Genomic DNA, 20773 nt, shown 5'->3' on the forward strand with positions numbered 1-20773 from the left:
AAAGAGCTGTGCATTAATTTGGAAATGTTCTTTTACATTGCCATGCAGACTAAAATGTGGTTTGAATCTAAAGTTGTTCAAGGGCCAGGTGAAGAGACAATGAAAAGAGTTTGCATGAATGCACCCTCATTTTCTGTTGTTATGGAGGAAAATATAGCAGTGATTACTTTCCTGAAGGGTGGAGTGCCAGCAAAGGATGTTGATTTGGTACAGATTAAAAGAACACAGGATGGAAGTAAAGGTGTTTTGGTTTGTGAAAATTCAGGTATGGATGTTGTACCTCTGGAAAATATGTCCTTTTGCCATCTTTATAGCAGATTTGAGCATTGGAAGAAGAAAAATAAATTTAAACATGATGCACAAAAACATGGAGAAATGCAGATGCAAAATATACCAGTTAAGCAAATGCAAATGTCAGTTCAGAAACAGATACCTATGGCAGGAATTTTCCAAGCAAAGATGGTCCCACAAAATATGGAAAATGCTAAAATTAATTTAAATAAGATGTCCAGAGCAAATGTGAATTATTTCCAGAGACAAAATCAGAACCCAGTCCAACAGGTTGCTGTGTCTGAAAATGAGAGTTTTAACCCTCACAATTCTGAATTTACCAAGTCCATTGTGAAGGCAGTGGAAAGTCCAGATTTAGTTGCAGGAGTTTTAAACAAAGAAATTATAAACCCAGTTTTAGAAAAATTTGCACCAAAATTAGGCCCATTTAAGGAAGATTGCAAAACTGTTGTCTGTGATTCAGGCCTAGCAGAAAAACTATTGTTTTGCAAATTAAACAGCAGAGATTACTGTACATCAGATAATGTTATTTTTCAGATTCCTGATGAGAATGTACAATTTAAAATGGCCCAACAAGAAACAGCTGTAGCATTATTTTCAGAAAAGACAGTTGAAAAATTACCTTCTGATTTTGGAAAAATAATAAACACAGAAATAAGAGAGTTCACAGAGAAAGATGCCAGATTAATAAAATGTGCAGAACATGTCTTATTAAAATTAGAACCAAGTGACATGTATTCAGGAACACCATCAGTTGCAGGAATTTTACCAATAAAAGGATTTTTGATGGAATTGATTAGAAGTTTATGTAACTTTCTGATCACAGGTTCACAGAAAATAAATGAAAAGAACAGAATAGTGCAGGAGATTAAAAGCATATTTTTTTCATGTTGTCCTGTGGTACCGAATCCAGCCAATATATTTTTTCACATTCCATGTGCTGAAGAATGGCTTACTTTTTTTTATGTTTGCAAAGTCCATGTAACAGTGCCATTGCATGAGAATAGTCAGGAGTACTGCCAAAAAGAACATGAATACTTGGGACACAAAATTGGAAAGGGAGGTAGAAAGGTGTCACCAGAAAGGGTGGAAATAATTCCCAAGAAACATCCACCTCAAATTCAGAAAGAAGTCAGGACATTTTTGGGAATGGACGGCTGCTGTAGAGAGTGGTTACTAAACCTTTCCCTAGTGGCTAAGCCTTTACTGAGGCTGACACACACAGGTGTGTCTGATCCGCTTCCATTGGACAACAATTGCACAAAAGCATTCCTAGAGTTGAAAGAGAAAGAATGTTGCGCCCCAGCACTAGGAATGAAAGTTTATTTGAAAGAAAATACACTAATTTGCAGTGAGAGGGAGGGCTGCACTCTCTCATTGCCTATTCAAAAAGATGACTGTGTTCAAAGGTCTGTGATGTATTGCCCAATGACCTTTGACCCTAACTTCACAGAAATGTCAGCAAATGATTTGGATTGTGATGAAACTGAATATGAGTGCCTAAATATCATGAAAATATGCATAAAGCCACATTCAGACTTTAATGATGAATGTCTGAGTCAGCCCAACAATGTCCATTTTGTAGATGGCCCATGTTTGAAAGGTGAAACATTAAAAGCAGCACATGCTGTGCTCCTTATACATTATGTTGTCAAAGCTTCATGGCTTTTAGTAATTACCCCAGCCCAAAATTCGAAATTGATTGCCCTTACCATAACATGCAGTATATCTGCTCAATTGGGAGTCACTGTTGTCATGGGAGAGAGAAATGCTGATTCAGTTGCACAAATTCGTATTCTGTTAGCATGTACATTCTATGGTATCTTCACAGATGAATTAAAAGAGGCTCAAGAAAATGTATTTGAAGCAGCACAACAGGGTTGTATCAGAACTGTTTTTGGGAAAAGTGACAACTGCATAGTGGCAAAAGTGTTATTGCAAAGACTGATGCCCAGGTATAGATTGCCAGTTTCTCTGAAATCAGATCATAATGTGGTCTCAAAGATAATGAGTGCAGAACAACAGATTGGACAAGGAACGGATTGCAGCTATCTGCCTGAAGTGTCAAGCATAATAAAGCAACACAATGGCAGCACTGAGTTACCTTTTGCAAAAGACGGTGTCTCACCAACACTAAAGTGGCTTGAAAATGCATATGCAAATGCACTTGTGGAAAACAATGATGTGAACACTAGCCATGGCTGTGTAGGTCTGGTTGATGTACAGTGTGCAGTTTCTCACCAGATTGCAGCTGCTACACAAGATCTGCATAATGGATGGTGCAACGGCTTTGATCTGAGAGATGCTGTGGTGAAACATCTGAATCTGATCAAAGTGAAAATAAGAGTGAAAGGCATTGGTTGAAAAAGTGCAAAGGATTGATGGTGCTCTGAGGTTCCGTGACGGTTCCGTAACGACTTGAACCCGTGTTTTCAAGTTTGTCGGAAATATATAATATTGGTATCAGTGAACCGTAAATGATCCATTTAGTATATCCTGGTGTTTTCGCTACGCTACGAGCAAGAGCACTCCTTCTATAAACACATTTCTGATCTACCCATGGCATCCATCTTAGATCATGGCCGCCATTTTGTGATTCTTGCCCTCACATATGCAATAGCCTCTGATCACTTCATTTCGATTAAGGACACGTAACCTTAGCCGGAGATTCACCTCTTTCATGACACGTGCACCTTAAACCAGATCACGCTGTAGCTGCATGACTCGACAAAAGCTACCTCCTCTGCCCGAGGCCAGCCCTACCAAACTGGTCTTCGTGTCCATTGTACCTGATCATGATTAGGCGGCCGAAGCCGGTAGCCTTGCCCATTTACAACCCACAAACATCCCTTATCCCACTTTTCTATCTTCCACACCTGGCTCTGTTTCTTTCTTTCTGAATCTTTATTAGGGGGAGGTAACGAACTTTACGATGAGGCGGTCCGGGTCCTGAATGCAATATTGACAGGGAATTGTGACAAACTAGTGGGAACCCCTCTCTTCGCAATGTTTGGCCTCAGATATTATCGACGGTTCCTGTGTAACACCAAATATTTATTGTTTTAGACACAAAGGTTTTGGGAATGTATTACATGTAAAGAATTCGCCCCCAGCTTAAAATTTCGTATATAAGGAGCAACCCACTTTGTACAAATCGAACAGGCTCCTGATTACTGCCCGTGTGTAGTATCTGTGACTTCTGTGTCCCTGCAGTAATAAACCTTTGGTCTTTGACGCCACCATCGAGAAGCCCGTGTTTCTGTTCATTTGTGCACCAAGGCAGGTTGGAACTCCGGGGTCTTTGGGTGTTGTACCCTGACACCTCTGGACGGAACCAAAAAGTCCAGAACTCCAATTGGCGCCCAACGTGGGGCGACGTCATTCGGTACCGGTCCAAAAGCCTGAAGAGTTCGAGAAGCTTCGTGTGAAGATTCCTGAGGGAGGCGCCCCACTTCATCGATCCCGGCATATCGCAAAAGTGGCCCGACGTTCTCTTCCACGAGGGTTTCCCGTTCAGGACGGCTGCAGTGGGCCGTTGCCTTGACCGTCGCCCTGTCTTGGACCCGAAGTGGTGCAGTCCTTAGTACGGCGAAACGTGACGGGTTTCTCCTTGGTGACGTCTTCAGTGACTCAGTTAAGTATTTAGTGATAGCTAGCTGGTTATTTTTGTGAGGATTGTTAAAAATCCTTGATCGGTTCTTGGTTTGGTTTGGTTTTGTCAGATTATCACTGGTTGTTCTAGTTACGATAATCTATTTGGTTTAGTTTGGGTATCGATACATCAGTTCGTTTTGGTAGGCCTAAGTTCTTGGTTCGAGTGCACATATTTGTTCCGTGTTTGTTTGTTTTGTGTTCCGGACTGAAAATGGTAAGTCGGAAAATGTTGTCTTGTTTTAGTTGCAACAGTGACTCACGATTGGAGGACTCTTGTCTGGTTCCTCCGATTGGGACTCCCCTATATGATTTATATTGCAAGTATGGCGTGGGTCCTATATCTTATAATGAGGTGTGGGTCCGTTATTGTAAGAAGGATGGTGTCCTTAGTTGGCCACTGCATGGTAGTTTTGAACCAGAGATTCTTGACAACTTAGAAGCGAAATTGTTTAGGAAGAAAGCCCGGCCGGCAATGTTTGATTCTTTCCGTTACTGGCGAAAAGAATCCAAACAGAGAGAAATGAAAAGGTTGAAGAAAGAACAGAAAGAACAAGAAGAGTTAACTCTAGAGCAAGCGGCTAAACAGTTGCAGGCTAACGAGTGTGAGAAGGCCATAGATGTAGCTATTCGAGAGCATAACTTAGCGATTGACAAGTGCTATCCTGCCTTGCCATCGAAAATGGCTAAGATACTGGAGGATTCTGAAAACGATCCTCTGCTATCTTATCTATTAAGGTCACCTCCACCGTATGCACAAGGTGCTACGGCTCCGCCTGTCCCGAATGTTCAATTGCCGGTTGCTGGACAACCTGGTGCTCCTGCTCCTATCCCTCAGAATCAAGTTCCCGTACTTCCTGTGATGAATGTGAATGTTCCTACAGCTCCTCCTCTTCCTGTATTGCCAGCCTCTATACCTACTGCTGTACCTACTGCTCCAGAAACTATTTTCCTCGATACTCCTACTGTTTCGTCATCTATTCCTACCTCTACTGCGTTCTCTATGTCTGCGAGTGTGCTAACTCCACTTTCTGTTCGTCGAAGAATCACTGATTCTGTTACTAATATGCTGTCTCCTATATATAAAACTTTGATTAAGACTCCTACTTCTGACTCTGTACAGAGACGGAGTCAGCTTCCAAGTACTGAGGAACGGGGAGTTTTAGATTCCACGGCTCTCAGATGGATTTCAAAGAGTAGAAGATATAGTACGAGAGATGTGCTAGACACATTTATGCAGTGGGGGGAACCGACGCAACGGTACGTCTTTGATGAGATGTGCTCGTTGTTACGTGAGGAGATAGAAGAAGACGATGTCGAATCAGATTTGGAAGATTTAATTAGGGTTCAAAAGGAGTTCGCTGCTGGAATGATAGTGGGTGAGAATATAAAGGAAGCAATGGAACTTATTTTAAGTTTTAGGAGTGATCCATCTCTTCGTTCGCCGAGAGATTTAGAAAAAGGTAAAATGAAGCTAAGTCGCCAATATCCAATGAGGGAGGTTCCTCCAATTTGGCGCGAAGCTGTGCAAGCTGACGCACCGAATGGTATTGTAGCTGCTCCAGCACAGTTCCAACGAGTGTGGATACACATTCCATGGAAGCGAGCTGAAGTGTTAGCGGTGAAACAGGCCTTGCCAGATCCACGTAAGAATCCAGCCGGATATTACAAGGAATTAACACAGACAGTTGAGGCTTGTATAATGAACTTAGCCGACATAGATATGTTGTTTGGTAATGTAGTTCCGCAACCAGTGTGGGCTAAAATTCGTAGAGAGGATCATCAAGCTGCTTTAGGTGGTGATTGGGCAGCTATCACTGCAGCAGATGGTCAACAAATAGGTGGTGCGAAACCCGAACCTCTGATTGCTAATCTGCCAGGTAGAATAATTGATCTAATGAAGACTCTGATGCCAGCATTACGTGTTAATTGGGACAAGTTGTCAGCATGCAGGCAGAAGAAAGACGAAAGTGTCTCTGACTTCTTCACGAGGTTTGAAGAGACTTTTGTGGATCATAGTGGTCAGGACATGAGTACAGAAGGAGGGCAAAGACTGTTTGTAGATAAATTTGTACATAATTTATTACCTGAATTATGCAATAAATTAAAAGACTCAGAAAGTGCGTGGGCTGTATCTACGACAGCGCAAATACTTGCGACTGCACAGTACTACGAAAATAGAGATAAAGAGGAAAAGGAGAAATCAGAGAAGAAAACGAAAGATTTAAAAACTAAAGTTCTTTTGCAGCAGGCGTATCCGCCTCGCACAAATCAGACTAATACGCAGCAAGGTTCATACCAAAGGACAGATTATGGTTCATCAAGACCTCAATACCAGTGGAATCAGTGTGCGTACTGTAAGAAAGAGGGTCACTATAAAAATGAATGTCCGATCTTAGCGCAAAATAATGCAGCAGCAGCTCAGAGAGGTCGTGGTGGTTTTGTGCAGAATTCTAGAGGTCGAGGACGAGGTGCTATGCCTCCACAAACGAATGATCGTCCCTCCAATCACTTCGATCAACGAAATGGACAATCTGCTCAGCAAAATAGATCTCAACAGTATCTTGTTGAGGACTATAATGAAGTAGATGAGGGTTTTCAGCAAAATGGGTACTAGGACAGCCATGGACAGAGAGAGGGAGTAGTATCAGTTCCAGTGGATCAGAGTGGGCCTTATGTCGCAGTAGCAACATCAGGTGTAGTCGAACCGTTTCTGTTGGATACTGGTGCCGCAAAAAGTTCTATCATTCATGCGAAACTCCCTGGCGCACCTTTGTCTGGCTCAACAAATGTTTCCGTAGGTTTTTCAGGCGCCCCTGTTTACAACCCGATATCTGGTCCTTTGTCTATTTCTGTTGGACCGTGCCAATTGAAAGCACCCCTGATTTTGACGACAGGTTGTAATGAAAATCTGCTTGGTTTAGATTTGTTAAAACGACTATATGCGACATTGTACTGTTCTCCGGAAGGAGTACAGCTTACATTGGGTAAAAATATCACCTCTCCGATGTATTTGTCAATGGATGCACTCCCGCCGGAGCTACATTCACTCCCTGATTCTCTTTGGGCGACTGGTCCTAACGATGTAGGTCTCCTAGAAATTCCACCGTATGTGGTAACTTTGAAAGCGAATGTGAAATTTCCAAGAATTCCCCAATATAAAATCTCGAGTGAAGGTGAGCGTGCACTTTTATTGATTGTGCAAGACTTGATTAAGAAGGGTGTGGTTGAAGAAACTAGAGGTAATGTCTGTAACAGTCCTGTCTTACCGATTCTGAAGCGAACTGATCCGACAAAACCTCCAGTATATAGGTTTGTTATAGACCTCAGAGAAGTTAATAAGATTGTAGTCCCGCAGTTTCCTGTAGTACCAGACATTACTGCCTTGTTAACATTGATTCCTGCCACAGCCACATGGTTCTCAGTTATTGACTTAAAGAATGCCTTTTTCAGCATTCCGATAGCCGAAGAAAGTAGGGATATTTTCGGCTTCTGTCTAGGAGGTCGCAGTTTTAGATTTAAACGCGCTCCACAAGGCTATTGTGAAAGTCCATCCATTTACAGTCAAGCATTAAAAAGCCAGTTAGATTCTTTTGTCCTTCCTCCAGGTTCTGCCCTAGTACAGTACGTAGACGATCTTCTAGTGGCTGCCGATGACAAGGAAACTTGCAAAGTAGCTACAGTTTCCCTATTGCATCATTTGTCTAATTTGAATCACAAGGTGTCTCCTTCCAAAATGCAATACTGCTGCCAAGAAGTGACCTACCTAGGTCATCTCTTGTCAAAGGAGGGAAGGAAGTTGACCCCAGAGAGAATAAAAGCAATTACGCAGATGAGTGTTCCACGCACACAGAGAGAAGTACGTGCCTTTCTAGGTATTACCTCTTACTGTAGGCAGTGGATTCCAAATTTTTCTCTTTTAGCGAAACCATTGGTAGCTTTGACTGGGAAAAATGTTCCGAGTCCGGTGCCATGGTCTGATAAATGTCAAGAGAGTTTTACTGAATTACGAAAAGCATTGTGTTCAGCTCCTGTATTGGGTACACCTGATTACAGTAAGCCATTCACGCTCTACGTTCACGAAAGAGAAGGTTGCGCGTTGAGTGTTCTGACACAGAAGTTTGGTGATAAACAACGCCCTTGTGCGTATTTTTCATCAACATTAGATCCGGTAGCTAGAGCGTTGCCTAGTTGTTTGAGAGCTACAGCGGCAGCTGCGGTTTCCATTCGACAATCTGCTGGTTTGGTGATGAATAACATGCTAGTGGTCATGGTTCCTCATGCAGTGGATACACTCATGAACCGAACGAAGACTCAACACCTTACTAGTGCGAGATTATCTGGTTACGAGCTGACATTACTAGCGAGTCATATTCAGATTAGAAGATGCAATGTATTGAATCCAGCAACATTGTTGCCGACTGATCAAGAGTCGAGTGATTCCGAGCCACATGATTGCCATTTCAAAACGGAGGAAGAGACAAAAGGACGCATCGATTTGAAAGATACTCCCCTATCAGATCCGGATGGTACGCTGTATGTGGACGGGTCATGTTTTAAATTGGAGAATGGTGATGTGACTGCTGCCTACGCAGTAACGACTTTGAAGACGATTGTGGAGACTGCAAGAGTAAGTCAGAATTCTGCCCAAGCTGCAGAATTAATAGCTCTAACGAGAGCGTGTGTTTTAGCTGAGGGAAAGAGAGTGAATGTGTTTACAGATAGTCAGTACGCATTTGGCGTGGCCCATAGTTTTGGCCGGTTGTGGAGAGAAAGAGGGTTCATTACGTCCCATGGGACTAAGATCCAGCATGGTCAGCTAGTTAACGACTTGTTGGAATCTCTAACCTTGCCGACTGAAGTTGCGATTGTGAAGTGCAGTGCTCATAAAGCAATCACGGATGATGTTGGTCGTGGGAATGCCTTTGCTGACGAAATCGCTAAACAGACAGCTAGAGACACGATGAGCAGAATGTATGTTGCCACGTCTGCAAGATGGATTGCTGAGTCTGGAATGTGTGAGGATACTATGGAAAGTGTGAAAGAGATTCAGAAAGAAGCGACTGAGGAAGAGAAACGTGTATGGAGAGAAAGTACGGGCAAGTTGGACTCGAATGGATGTTGGATTGATTTGACAGAACAACAGCGTTGGATGTTGCCCGATGCATATGTGCTTGCAGTAGTGACGATGGCGCATGGAGTAGCGCATATAAGTTCTAAAGGGATATGTAAGATGTTAGCTCCGGTCTGGAAGAATGAGGGAATAAGTAAGTGTGCAGAGAGAGTGGTGAAAAATTGTATGGTGTGCTTGATGCATAATCCTGGCAAGGGAACTCCAACTCCAGCTGGTCATTTCGCTCCTCCGTCCTGCCCCTTTGAAGTGATTCAGTTAGACTTCATTCACATGGAACGCTGCAACAATCTAAAGTACGTCCTGGTGGTAGTCTGTGCTTTTTCCAGGTGGATAGAAGCATACCCACTAAAGGACAACACTGCCCTATCTACTGCCAAAATTCTTCTCAAGGAATTTTTCCCTAGGTATGGAATGCCACGGATTGTATGGTCAGATAACGGAAGTGAGTTTATAGGGAAAGTTATGCAGAGTGTGTGTGCCGGTCTAGGACTGAAACAGAAATTTCACAGTGCAAACCATCCCCAGTCTGCTGGTTTAGTCGAAGGTTACAATGGCACCCTCAAGCTAAAAATAGCCAAAATACAAGCATCCACAGGTTTAGCTTGGCCAGACGCACTTCCTTTGGCCTTGTTATCAACGAGAGCAACAGTACATTCTAGAATAGGGCTTAGTCCATACGAGATTGTGTTTGGCCGCCCGGCAAATATCTGGGGTGTGCCGAGGCCTAAACAATTTTGCTCCATTGAATATCCTATGTTGATAGACTACCTTTACGACTTGACTGCTAAATTGAGTCTTATTCATCAACAGGTTTTCGATGCCTTGCCAAAACCTCCGGAGAGTCCAGGGCACCAGCTGAAACCGGGTGATTTTATTGTAATCAAGAACTTTGCGAGGACGAAGAACCTTCAACCAAGATTTGTGGGGCCTTTTCAGATCTTACTGGCGACGAGGACAGCAGTTCGTGTCGCTGGCCGCAAGCACTGGATTCACGCCTCCCACGTAAAGCGTGTTCCTTTGCCGCTCCCTTACGACGGCTGGGTGAAAAAGGGAATTGGTGCCTCCAAATCTGAAATCACTCCGAAGTTCATCTCTTTCAGCGATGCCGAATTGATTACTGACACTTCCAAACCTGACTCTCCTCCAGAAAAGACTCCTTTGAACATTGAACATTTGTCTCCAGCATCAGAAGAAACTTTGTTATCTGCGAACTTAAACTCTGCAACAGCTGCTAGTGATACACTATTTTCCGATCAGACAGTACCAGCGAAGCAGAGATACAACCTAAGAAGCCATAAAATGGACAAATAAAGCAGGCAACTGCATATTGTGCTTTTGATATATTGAACTTTTTGCCTTCAGCCAGGAAGTTTGCTATTGTTTATTTGTTTTTAAAAATTGCCTTGCCGTCTGGGTAGCCGTAGGGTCGTGGCTGTGTGCCTAGTTTGAATCTGCAGGGGTCTGACACAAGGTCGATCTTTCTATTGGTTCTGGGAACTCCCAGGGCTGATAGAGGCATTTTCATCTACGTACACATCATCAGTGGTCGCGAGCGGATTGTAGAAGATGGAGCTTCCTGCGCTGCAACGAGAAAATGTGATTTATGTTCGCAAAAACAGACTTAATAGAATTCTTCATAGCAAATGCTTTTTGATGCAATGTGCCATTACATTTTTGATTATTTTAGCAACATTGGTGGGTGGAATCGTCTTTAGTGTAAATTTGATTTTTGTGCCAGTTTCTACAGTACCTCCCCTTGATCCTGCTGTTTCTACTGTTTCTTCTATACACTCTTTTCACTCATTTCCGGAACATGAGCAAGCCCGACGCTCAGAATTCACTAACAACACTTTTGTACAGCTCTTGCACCAACACCAACTGGTAGTTAACACTACAGACTGCTGGGTGTGTGGCTTGATACCCCACACTATGGATAAAGGTATTCCATATCTGGTTTTGCCTTACAGCTATAATGGATCATTTCAGGCCTTCCAAACCATCTTTGCTTATGCCCTTGAAACCTATCCTCCACGTCCACCGCGTTCCACTAAATATAACTCTGCCAACAAAGCCTTAGTCCAGGGAATTATTGACATGGTCAAGGACGTCAATAATACTCCATCTTACCCTAGAGACGAATTGCGAGTATATTTAAGTTGGAATACTTCAGAGTATCGCCTTAGTTTAGGAGAAAGCAAGCGTAAAAGCTCAACTCCAATCTGGGTCGTACCTCACCGAGGTCAGGTCTGTTTGCAAGGTAATGGGAGAAATCCGAGAGCTCAGCTAGGGAGGAGTGAGTGCGTAGAGACTTATGTGTTTCCAGCTAACTCTTCCCCTGCCTTTCTTACTGCTAGGGGTACCTACTTCATTTGTCGAGACAGAGCTTATACATGGTTGCCTGCCGACTTTTCAGGATCATGTTACATTGCTCGATTGTTGCCTCCGACATACACTGCTTCATCTGATTACCACAGAACCAGAATAGCGAGAGGTGTCTTCAGCAAGGAAGATACCGCTGGTCAGGAAGCTGGAGACTTCTTCAAAGGCTTCCTTCCGTTCTGGGGACCTATGGCCAATAGTAGAAACATACGTCAGCTAACACGGGTAGTTGAATCTACTATTACCGAAACTGCTGGTGCCCTTAGCAATCTGACAGCTGAGCTTCAGGCGGATAGGCTCATGACGTTGCAGAACCGTATGGTTCTAGACGTTATACTTGCAGATCGAGGTGGGGTATGCAGAATGATCCAATCGAGCTGCTGTGTCTTTATTCCTAATAATGCTCCAACGGTCTATGAGGCGATCTCTAAGTTGCACAAGATTTCAGACTCCATACATGTAGACAAGGGAAACTGGTCCTTCATGGAGTGGTTTTGGACTCTGATATCAGCGTGGGGATGGAAGGTTCTAATGGTCATTGGTGCCATCTTAGTATTCCTATTCTCATGTTGTCTGATTATCCAGTGTGGTCCTGCTCTGTGTAGTCTTTGTGCTGCAACTTGTCTCAGAAAACCACCTGCGTTTGGAGAAAAGACACGAGAAAGGATGATGATACAACAGCATGTCACTGACCTGATGAGCATAGAACTAGATTCTGACATAGACTGAGTTATTGCCTATGTAAGGGCAAAAGGAGGGTCTGAGGTTCCGTGACGGTTCCGTAACGACTTGAACCCGTGTTTTCAAGTTTGTCGGAAATATATAATATTGGTATCAGTGAACCGTAAATGATCCATTTAGTATATCCTGGTGTTTTCGCTACGCTACGAGCAAGAGCACTCCTTCTATAAACACATTTCTGATCTACCCATGGCATCCATCTTAGATCATGGCCGCCATTTTGTGATTCTTGCCCTCACATATGCAATAGCCTCTGATCACTTCATTTCGATTAAGGACACGTAACCTTAGCCGGAGATTCACCTCTTTCATGACACGTGCACCTTAAACCAGATCACGCTGTAGCTGCATGACTCGACAAAAGCTACCTCCTCTGCCCGAGGCCAGCCCTACCAAACTGGTCTTCGTGTCCATTGTACCTGATCATGATTAGGCGGCCGAAGCCGGTAGCCTTGCCCATTTACAACCCACAAACATCCCTTATCCCACTTTTCTATCTTCCACACCTGGATCTGTTTCTTTCTTTCTGAATCTTTATTAGGGGGAGGTAACGAACTTTACGATGAGGCGGTCCGGGTCCTGAATGCAATATTGACAGGGAATTGTGACAAACTAGTGGGAACCCCTCTCTACGCAATGTTTGGCCTCAGATATTATCGACGGTTCCTGTGTAACACCAAATATTTATTGTTTTAGACACAAAGGTTTTGGGAATGTATTACATGTAAAGAATTCGCCCCCAGCTTAAAATTTCGTATATAAGGAGCAACCCACTTTGTACAAATCGAACAGGCTCCTGATTACTGCCCGTGTGTAGTATCTGTGACTTCTGTGTCCCTGCAGTAATAAACCTTTGGTCTTTGACGCCACCATCGAGAAGCCCGTGTTTCTGTTCATTTGTGCACCAAGGCAGGTTGGAACTCCGGGGTCTTTGGGTGTTGTACCCTGACACCTCTGGACGGAACCAAAAAGTCCAGAACTCCAGCTCTGTCCGAGTTTCTCAGCACCTAAGTAGTCTAATTTGCATTGAAAAGGTAGAGAATGCCAATGAGCCATTCTGATGGTAAGCTGATGACAAAGAGAAAAGAAATGCTGAAACTGTCCTGTTGAATTCCTTTTTTATTATTTTAGTTACTTATTTTAAAGAAGACTAACTGTTCCAAGAAGCTACTTACAGAACTCTGCACTAAAACATTTGAGCTTGGCTATATATGATCTGATTACAGATAGACTTGTGTTTGCCTTAGAAATAGATGTAAAATTGTTATATGCACAGCTTTTGCAATTTGAAAAAAAAAATGTCACTTTTGAAAATGAAATATGTGTGATGAATTATAAATCATTTTATTATGATTTGAATTATCAGAAGGGTGGATTGATGGAGCAGATTTCATCTGCAGTCAGGCATGGTTTTATTTTTTTTGTGCTTCAGACAGACTGCATTTAAATTGCCACGCACCTTTTGGTGCAAGTTAAAAAAATATGGCACATGAAAAATATGAAAGTGAGGCCTATTCACTCTCAAATGCTTTTGCTGAATTAACATGTGTTTTTGCAATGTAGAGAAAAGTGACCTTTTTAGCTTTGAAGATTAATAGAATATGTTTCTCTCTTCCCAGCTCATCCCAAAATCCACTATTTCTGTCTTAATAGACTTTGACGTGTTGCATATTTTGATAAATATTTTCAGTTAATAACATCTCTTTTTCTTTGTTGCACATTGACATGTTGTCATAAATAATAGAAACGCTGCTTTACCCTAGTAGCTTGGCTAGGTAAACATTTATACATGACATTAATATTATCTTTTTGTTTGTTTTATTTTGGGGCCTACCATTAAATGGCTGCCTGTGAAACCAGGCTATGGCTTGCTTTGAAAGAGAAGAGAGCATGCGCAGACTGTGTCAGCTTGACTCAAACCACGAAGAAGTCAAGGACAGCTTGAACTGTACATTCTTGTGATTCTGCCAATGTACCAGTGTTAGTTAAAAGTATCCATCTGACTGCTCTGTGAAGGAAGGAAGGGAAACTATAGACACATTTTCCCTAGCAATTGTTGCAAACTTATAAAATGTATTTATTATGTATGCTTCTTTTGTTAAAACTGATATAGTCAGGTTTTTTTGAATGCGTCAGGAAAGTGAGAACTCATGCCATCATGACGGACCAATCAGGTACAGGTTTTCCTGAAAGTTGAAACATTTTGTGTAGTCTGCCAAAATTTTGTGTATAAATACTACCTCTCCGGAGGAGGGGCTGGCTTTCTTAGCTCAGCTGGCTTCTAGGCTCATTAGGGGGTGTGTGAGCTCTTGAGAGAAGGAACAGATAAGGCCAGACATCCTATGGGTTAGGTACGAGATCGTCACGGGTGCATGGGCGTCCGAGGAGAGTCAGGGGGAGGGTTCTTGCTTCCACGTCATATCTTGGCACTGCAGGCGCATTCCTTTGAGGTCTGGTGAAGGAGGGGCTATCTCACTCCCTGCTTGCTCTTTAGACACAGACAGACAGAGAGTGCAGCTGATTAAATAGAATTAGATGCTAAACTTCAAGTTATACTTTGACTAATTAATTAGGTCTGAAAAGATTTATTTGTTTTATGCATTTATTTCTCTTTATGGGAGATTTTTGCAAACTATTTGATTTTTGATTAACCTTGCAAGACTATTTTTCTTAGAAACTCTTTAAGAATTTTGAATGACATTTTGCGCCACATTTTCTATCCTATATGTAATGCTTATATGCAGACTGTAATATGTTCTGTATTAATGCTATTTTTTCTGTTTTCCAAATTCTGTAACCTGATTGATATTTTACTAATGAATAAAGGGTCAGAGAAAACTTAACTTTTGACTAGAAAATAAAACCCTTTAAATACTCAACAACTCTCTTTATTGGCTTAAAAGAATAATTGCATTTTTGACTGTTCATGATTATTAAAGTCTCCTGAAGGTAATACATGGTGTGAAGGGCCCAACACCTTTTGAGCGGTAAATTAGAGGTAGCATGAGGGTTTTGCATTGAGAAATTACCAGAAGAAATAACCGCTCCATCAGACGCCCAGGGATGCCTTCTTCGTGGACCCAGGATCGTTATGCCAGCAAGTCTATCGCAACAGGCCATTGAGCTGGCCCATCGCGGCCACCAAGGGATCGTAAAGACGAAGAGCAGACTCAGGGCAAAAGTCTGGTTCTCTGGAATGGATGAAAAGGTCGAACAGTGGGTAAAGGCGTGCCACTGGTGCCAGGCAGCAGGTCCACCCGAGCCTCCGGCCCCAGTCGTCACTGAGGACGACCCAACGAAACCCTGGGAGCGAGTGAGCGTTGATTTTGGACACCTTCCGGACGGCCGCCACATGCTCGTCGTCATTGACGACCTGACAAGATACCCTGAAGTCGAAATTATATCATTGTTGAGCGCCAGAGAGGTGATTACCAAACTGTGAAAGATCATTGCCACGCACGGCATCTTTGAACAAATGAAGACAGACAACGGACCTCCGTTTCAAAGCCAGGAGTTTGACAAATACCTCCAGGAGTGGGGGATTCAACACAGGAAAATCACCCCCAGATGGCCCCAAGCCAACGGTGAAGTTGAGCGATTCATGAGGACCCTCAACAAAGTTATCAGAATCGCTCAAGCAGAAGAGACACCAGTCGAGAGAGCCCTGTACACATTCCTGCGAGAATACAGGCTGACGCCCCACCGCACAACAACGGCCGCCCCAGGGCAATCCACCATGGGCAGAATCGTCCGAGACACCATTCCTCACCATCGCACATGGACCCCCAAGACAGCCAACCCTCAGCAGACCCAGTGCAATCGAAGACGATCAAATGAATATGCCAGCTTCAGGCGCCGGAGCAAAAACTCACCCATCGAAGAACGAGACTGGGTCTATGTGAGAGACCGTTTTCCCGGGAGCAAGTTCAGGCTCCCCTTCGAGCCCCATCCATGGACTGTTACTCGCCGGTCTGGCACGATGGTAACCGCCCAGCGTGGTGGCGAGAGTGTCACCCGGAATGTATCATTCTTCAAGCGAGCAGTCACCCAGGCGGGGGACCGCCCAGACCAAGACCAGGACCCAGCCAGGTCAAGCCCCACGACATCCGATACCCCGGCACTAGCGACCGTACCAGGGGTCTCAGGAGAGAGAGCAGAGGCAAGCCCTCCGAGCTCCGGGAGAGCTGAGGCTGAGAGCCCTCAACCCCCCAGCGAAGGGCTGTCACCTATTCCGGTCCGACAAAGTGCACCCCGGAGAGTCCTGTTCAGAGGAGAGGCATCAGGCTATGGGTTGAGAAGAAATCCCGCGCCCTCCTCGCAACTGGCAGACTTCGCTGTGAGCTGAGGCGGTGGTACCTGCGCCTTGAACTGGTAACAGGCCTGTCGGCCATTTTGACTTTTCCGTTTCTGTGCCCACGATGTCCAGTATAACTGAATGGCTTTCAGAGACCTTGTTTTGGTTTCGTTTGTTCCTCTTTGAATTTTGAACTTAATAAAGGTTGAAAGGGATGTAATGTTTTGGAGGCCGCATGTGTGCGGTCTAGTTGTCACGTACGCAGCAGTGCGTTAGCGCGACCGTGATAAGTCACGGCCGCGCAGGCTATAAATAAAGAAAGGCGTGGCCACGGAACTAGTCCGGACCACGCGGAGAGCAACAGCGTGTCCTGAGTCCTTAATTGCGCGCGGCAGCTGGATGCGCTGCGCAGCCAGACCTAGGACTCAACAGTGTGCACTAGATGGCAGTGTCTTCCAGTATTTAGCAACCGTACAAGGTGATGCATTAAACATGGAATGTCTCTCAGGATACATGTCGGAGTATGCATAATTTGATGGAATCTTTGCTGGATGTGCACCCTGGTTCTGCGCTTGCCCTGCTGCTGAGAAATACAAAACACCGCCATCCTCATTGGGAAGCCTGACCTAAAAATTTAAAATTTGGGAAATTGATACTATAAATATATGGCTGAAAACATCACGGTGGATCAATGACAGCAGGGACCACCATAGGAGTGAAGTACCTCCCGTCTGACCAAGGAGCACAGACTGCCCAGGCAGTCACTGGCTGGCTCAAGTGAGGTCTGTTCTTCTGGATTATCTCACTCAGACCTCGTAGCTGACGTCAGTACAAGGTAACACGCATTGTAGGCACACACATAAGCACGTGTCCGGGCTCTGGTTTGTGAAAAAGGGACAGGGTGTTCTTGATCCTCAGTCCCAACAAGATAGACTTGGTGCATGTGTGTATTATGTGTGCTTGGATATTTGCGTCGCCTTGCAGGGGCCTTGCTGGCCGCGAGGACAGAACGTTGGTGACGAGGCGGGTCGGATGTCTGCGCCTGCGCACTCGAACGCCACTTTAGTGTGGAGGTCCAATGTGCGGGAGCTGATCTGAGGCGTGTGCACGCGCTGTTAACGGCAGCAGCTGGTCAGTGGTTAGGCATGATGCCAACCAGCTTTGTGGCCTCCTGCTAGGGTGTGAGGATCGGGTTAGGAGAGGATATGTCATGCTCCAAGCAAGGGGCGAACGCCCTTCCCCCACACAGTCAACTCTCAGCCCCCATGACAGGTGGAAGATGAGCTGGTGAAGAGTAAGCAACTATTTAAGTGACGAGAGAGACAACTGCGGGTAAAACGTTGCCTGCCTGTTGCTCAACACTACGCAGGAAAGGAAATGTACAAAATATTCCAAACATTGGGGGAGATGAGGACAGTGACGTAGCGTAACTGCACGGCAGTCCTCAGCTGAACCCAAACAATGAACAGTTCATTTTAAGCACAGAAATGGGGAATCACTTGAACATTTTCTTGCAGAACTGTGTAGGCGAGTTTTTACTATTTAAGAAATAATAATTTAAACGTGCTTCAGTTAGCATGACTAGGCCTTAGCTAACTTGCATTGACAGCTATTCAGATTTGCAGAGTAATATTGTATGACTATTGATGAGAGCAATCCTTTTTCTCGCTATCTCCCCGTTTGGGAGTTTTTGCATTTCAGGCAAATCATTGAGAAAGAAGCCTCAACTATTCGTGTCTCTATTGTAAAATTTGTTTTTTTCTCGAGGAAGCAATGCACAGGATGTTTCTTTTTTTATAACTTCCTACGGTTTCCTGCTGATGTTCTGTGTGTGTCATTCATTAGCTCAGCAAACCATTGTATTGCTGTGTTACATAAAATGCCAATTTGTTGCCTTAGTTAGTTATACATAGCCGAACCAATAGAATGCATTATGAAGTGGGTGTCTATAGAAGTATCTTGGTTTCCAGAACATTGTTGTTTGCAACATTATTTTGTTCATGTTATTTCCTAAATGACTAACTATTTCTGTTTTTGCTTTTTCTAATGATTATATTTTTGAATCACCTTTTAAGGTTTTAACCCGAAATCCTTGTCTTACGCAGATTTGTTTATTAGCCTTTAACTAAGTCCTAGGTATACTCAGTTTTGAAAAGACCCAGACACTCCCAAACTTATGCATCAATCCTCATAATTTGGTCTACGCAAACAAATTATGGACGGAATGTTGAATAAATCATACATTCACACCCAGTCAAGAGATCTTGGTTAGATCCTTCGTTCTTTTGCCCACCATGCCACCCCAGTTTAGACCCAGCCATAAATCAGTCTCTACCCTGTGCCTCTTGGGACCCCCGAAATCGGTCCTAGGGTGCTTGTTTCCAGTCCAGGGAGGACCTGGCCTGGCAGTTCAGGCTGGACTGTTCCCATTGGGCGCAGGGTCAAGACTGATTTGCACATGGCTGGGTTCGAACTGGAATGGCATGGTGAGCTAAACAACTATGGATTTAGGCCTAGATCGCTGTACTGGGGTGAATGTATGACATTGTTCTGCATTCTGTCCATCAACTGTTGTTTTCTCATAACTAGGTCAACAGCTGAATGATTGATGGCCAACACAAGAAGGCATGTGCAGAAATCATTTAAGGGTGCAAGTCAACCGCACGGAGAAGGTTAGTCCTATGGGAGTGTAGCATGAGCTTGAAAGCTGGGCTGATCCTGGTGATGTCAAACAAGTTATCCAATGGGTGCGCCACAACCATGGAAAGCACACTGCCAAAGGTGTCATTTAAGAGTTAAACACATGCCTGTTGTAGAAATCAGAGCAAGACAATGAGATATGCGTATGCTTACACTGTGGAAACGAGATGCACCCTATGGATGCCTGTCGAAGATGAATAGGATATTTGCTTACTATGCATTTTGCACATGTATGCCAAATGGTTACAAATCCCAATAAAAGTAACCAGTTACCCCATGCAAAGTGTGCACAATCACAGCAGACAGTGGTGAGTGGGCCATTAACCTTCCATATACTTATTGATCACACTGTGAAACAGAGAACATCACAGTCAAAATGCAAGGTGATGATCCAGGGTCTGGATGTGCCTGCACTGATTGACACTGGGGCACCAGTAAATGTCATGGACACAGGAGAATAAATCAAATAAAGCCAAAACACTAGAATGTATGCTTGGGAAAGACCTGCGCCTTTGCCTCTGGCAAGTAATTTTTAAACAATATCATAACACAAAGAACACCAAGTCAAAGTGAAATTGTATGTGATAGAAAGAGGCACTGGCATGCTCACCATCTGTAGCACAGGAGAATATCTATGTTTGATACAGTTGGATAATGGTGTGAATGAAAGTAAATATCTGCATCAAGCTTGTCACACTCCTAGCAGCATTCCTTTTTACTTACACCCAAAACTGGAGAAAGAGTTGATAAAGTTAAAAGATGGAGTAATTGAAAAGGTCCCTGGATCCACCACCTGGGTTTCACTGATGTTCATAACGTTTAGACCTAAGCAGCTTGGCACCATCAACTAAGTGTTTACCCGTGTTAGCCCAATAAAGCCATGAAGAGGGAAATGCATTTTGTGCCAATCATTGATCACATTTGGTTGGCCTTGACAGAACCAAATGTTTTTCAGAACTGATGGGTAGGTACATCCCTATATTTTCCATTCAAGTGGGGATAAAGTACCACGGAAAGTTGAGTATTCTCGTTTCATGCTTGGAAGTGAATCTGACTGCCATAGGGAAGCACTTGCAGGACTTGATGGAACAATGAATCTAAGCATTCTAACATTTGTCGATAACATTCAAGACTATCACTGGAAGACTGCGCTGCAAAGGAAACCTGACTATGGTCTAAGATTCCACAAGAAGAAGCATAAGCTCCTGAATGATCACATTCTGTACTTTGGCTGTGTCTTTTCAGAAAGAAGGTTGAGTGTAGATTCCCTGAATATCAAAAACATCAAGATGACTAGTAATGCTACAGTATATTGCAGGTGTGTGACGTTTCCTTGCCATGGCTACCAACTGTCGACAGTTCATTTCGAACCCTGACGCCTTCACAGAAAAAGAAAGAAGGTGTGATACCAGGCAGAACTCCATGAAAACGTTTTCCAAGACACAGAGGAGGCGATCTTGCCACGTTGGGGGTGGCAGGGGTATGATGTAGTATTTTGATCTAGCAAAAATTCAGCGAACTAGTAGTTGCTGTTAAGAGCACCCATAGCCTTTGTGAGCATAACACTTTCAGACATAGAATCA

This window comes from Lissotriton vulgaris, chromosome 11, assembly GCF_964263255.1.
Source record: "Lissotriton vulgaris chromosome 11, aLisVul1.2, whole genome shotgun sequence".
Classification (NCBI taxonomy): Eukaryota; Metazoa; Chordata; class Amphibia; order Caudata; family Salamandridae; genus Lissotriton; species Lissotriton vulgaris.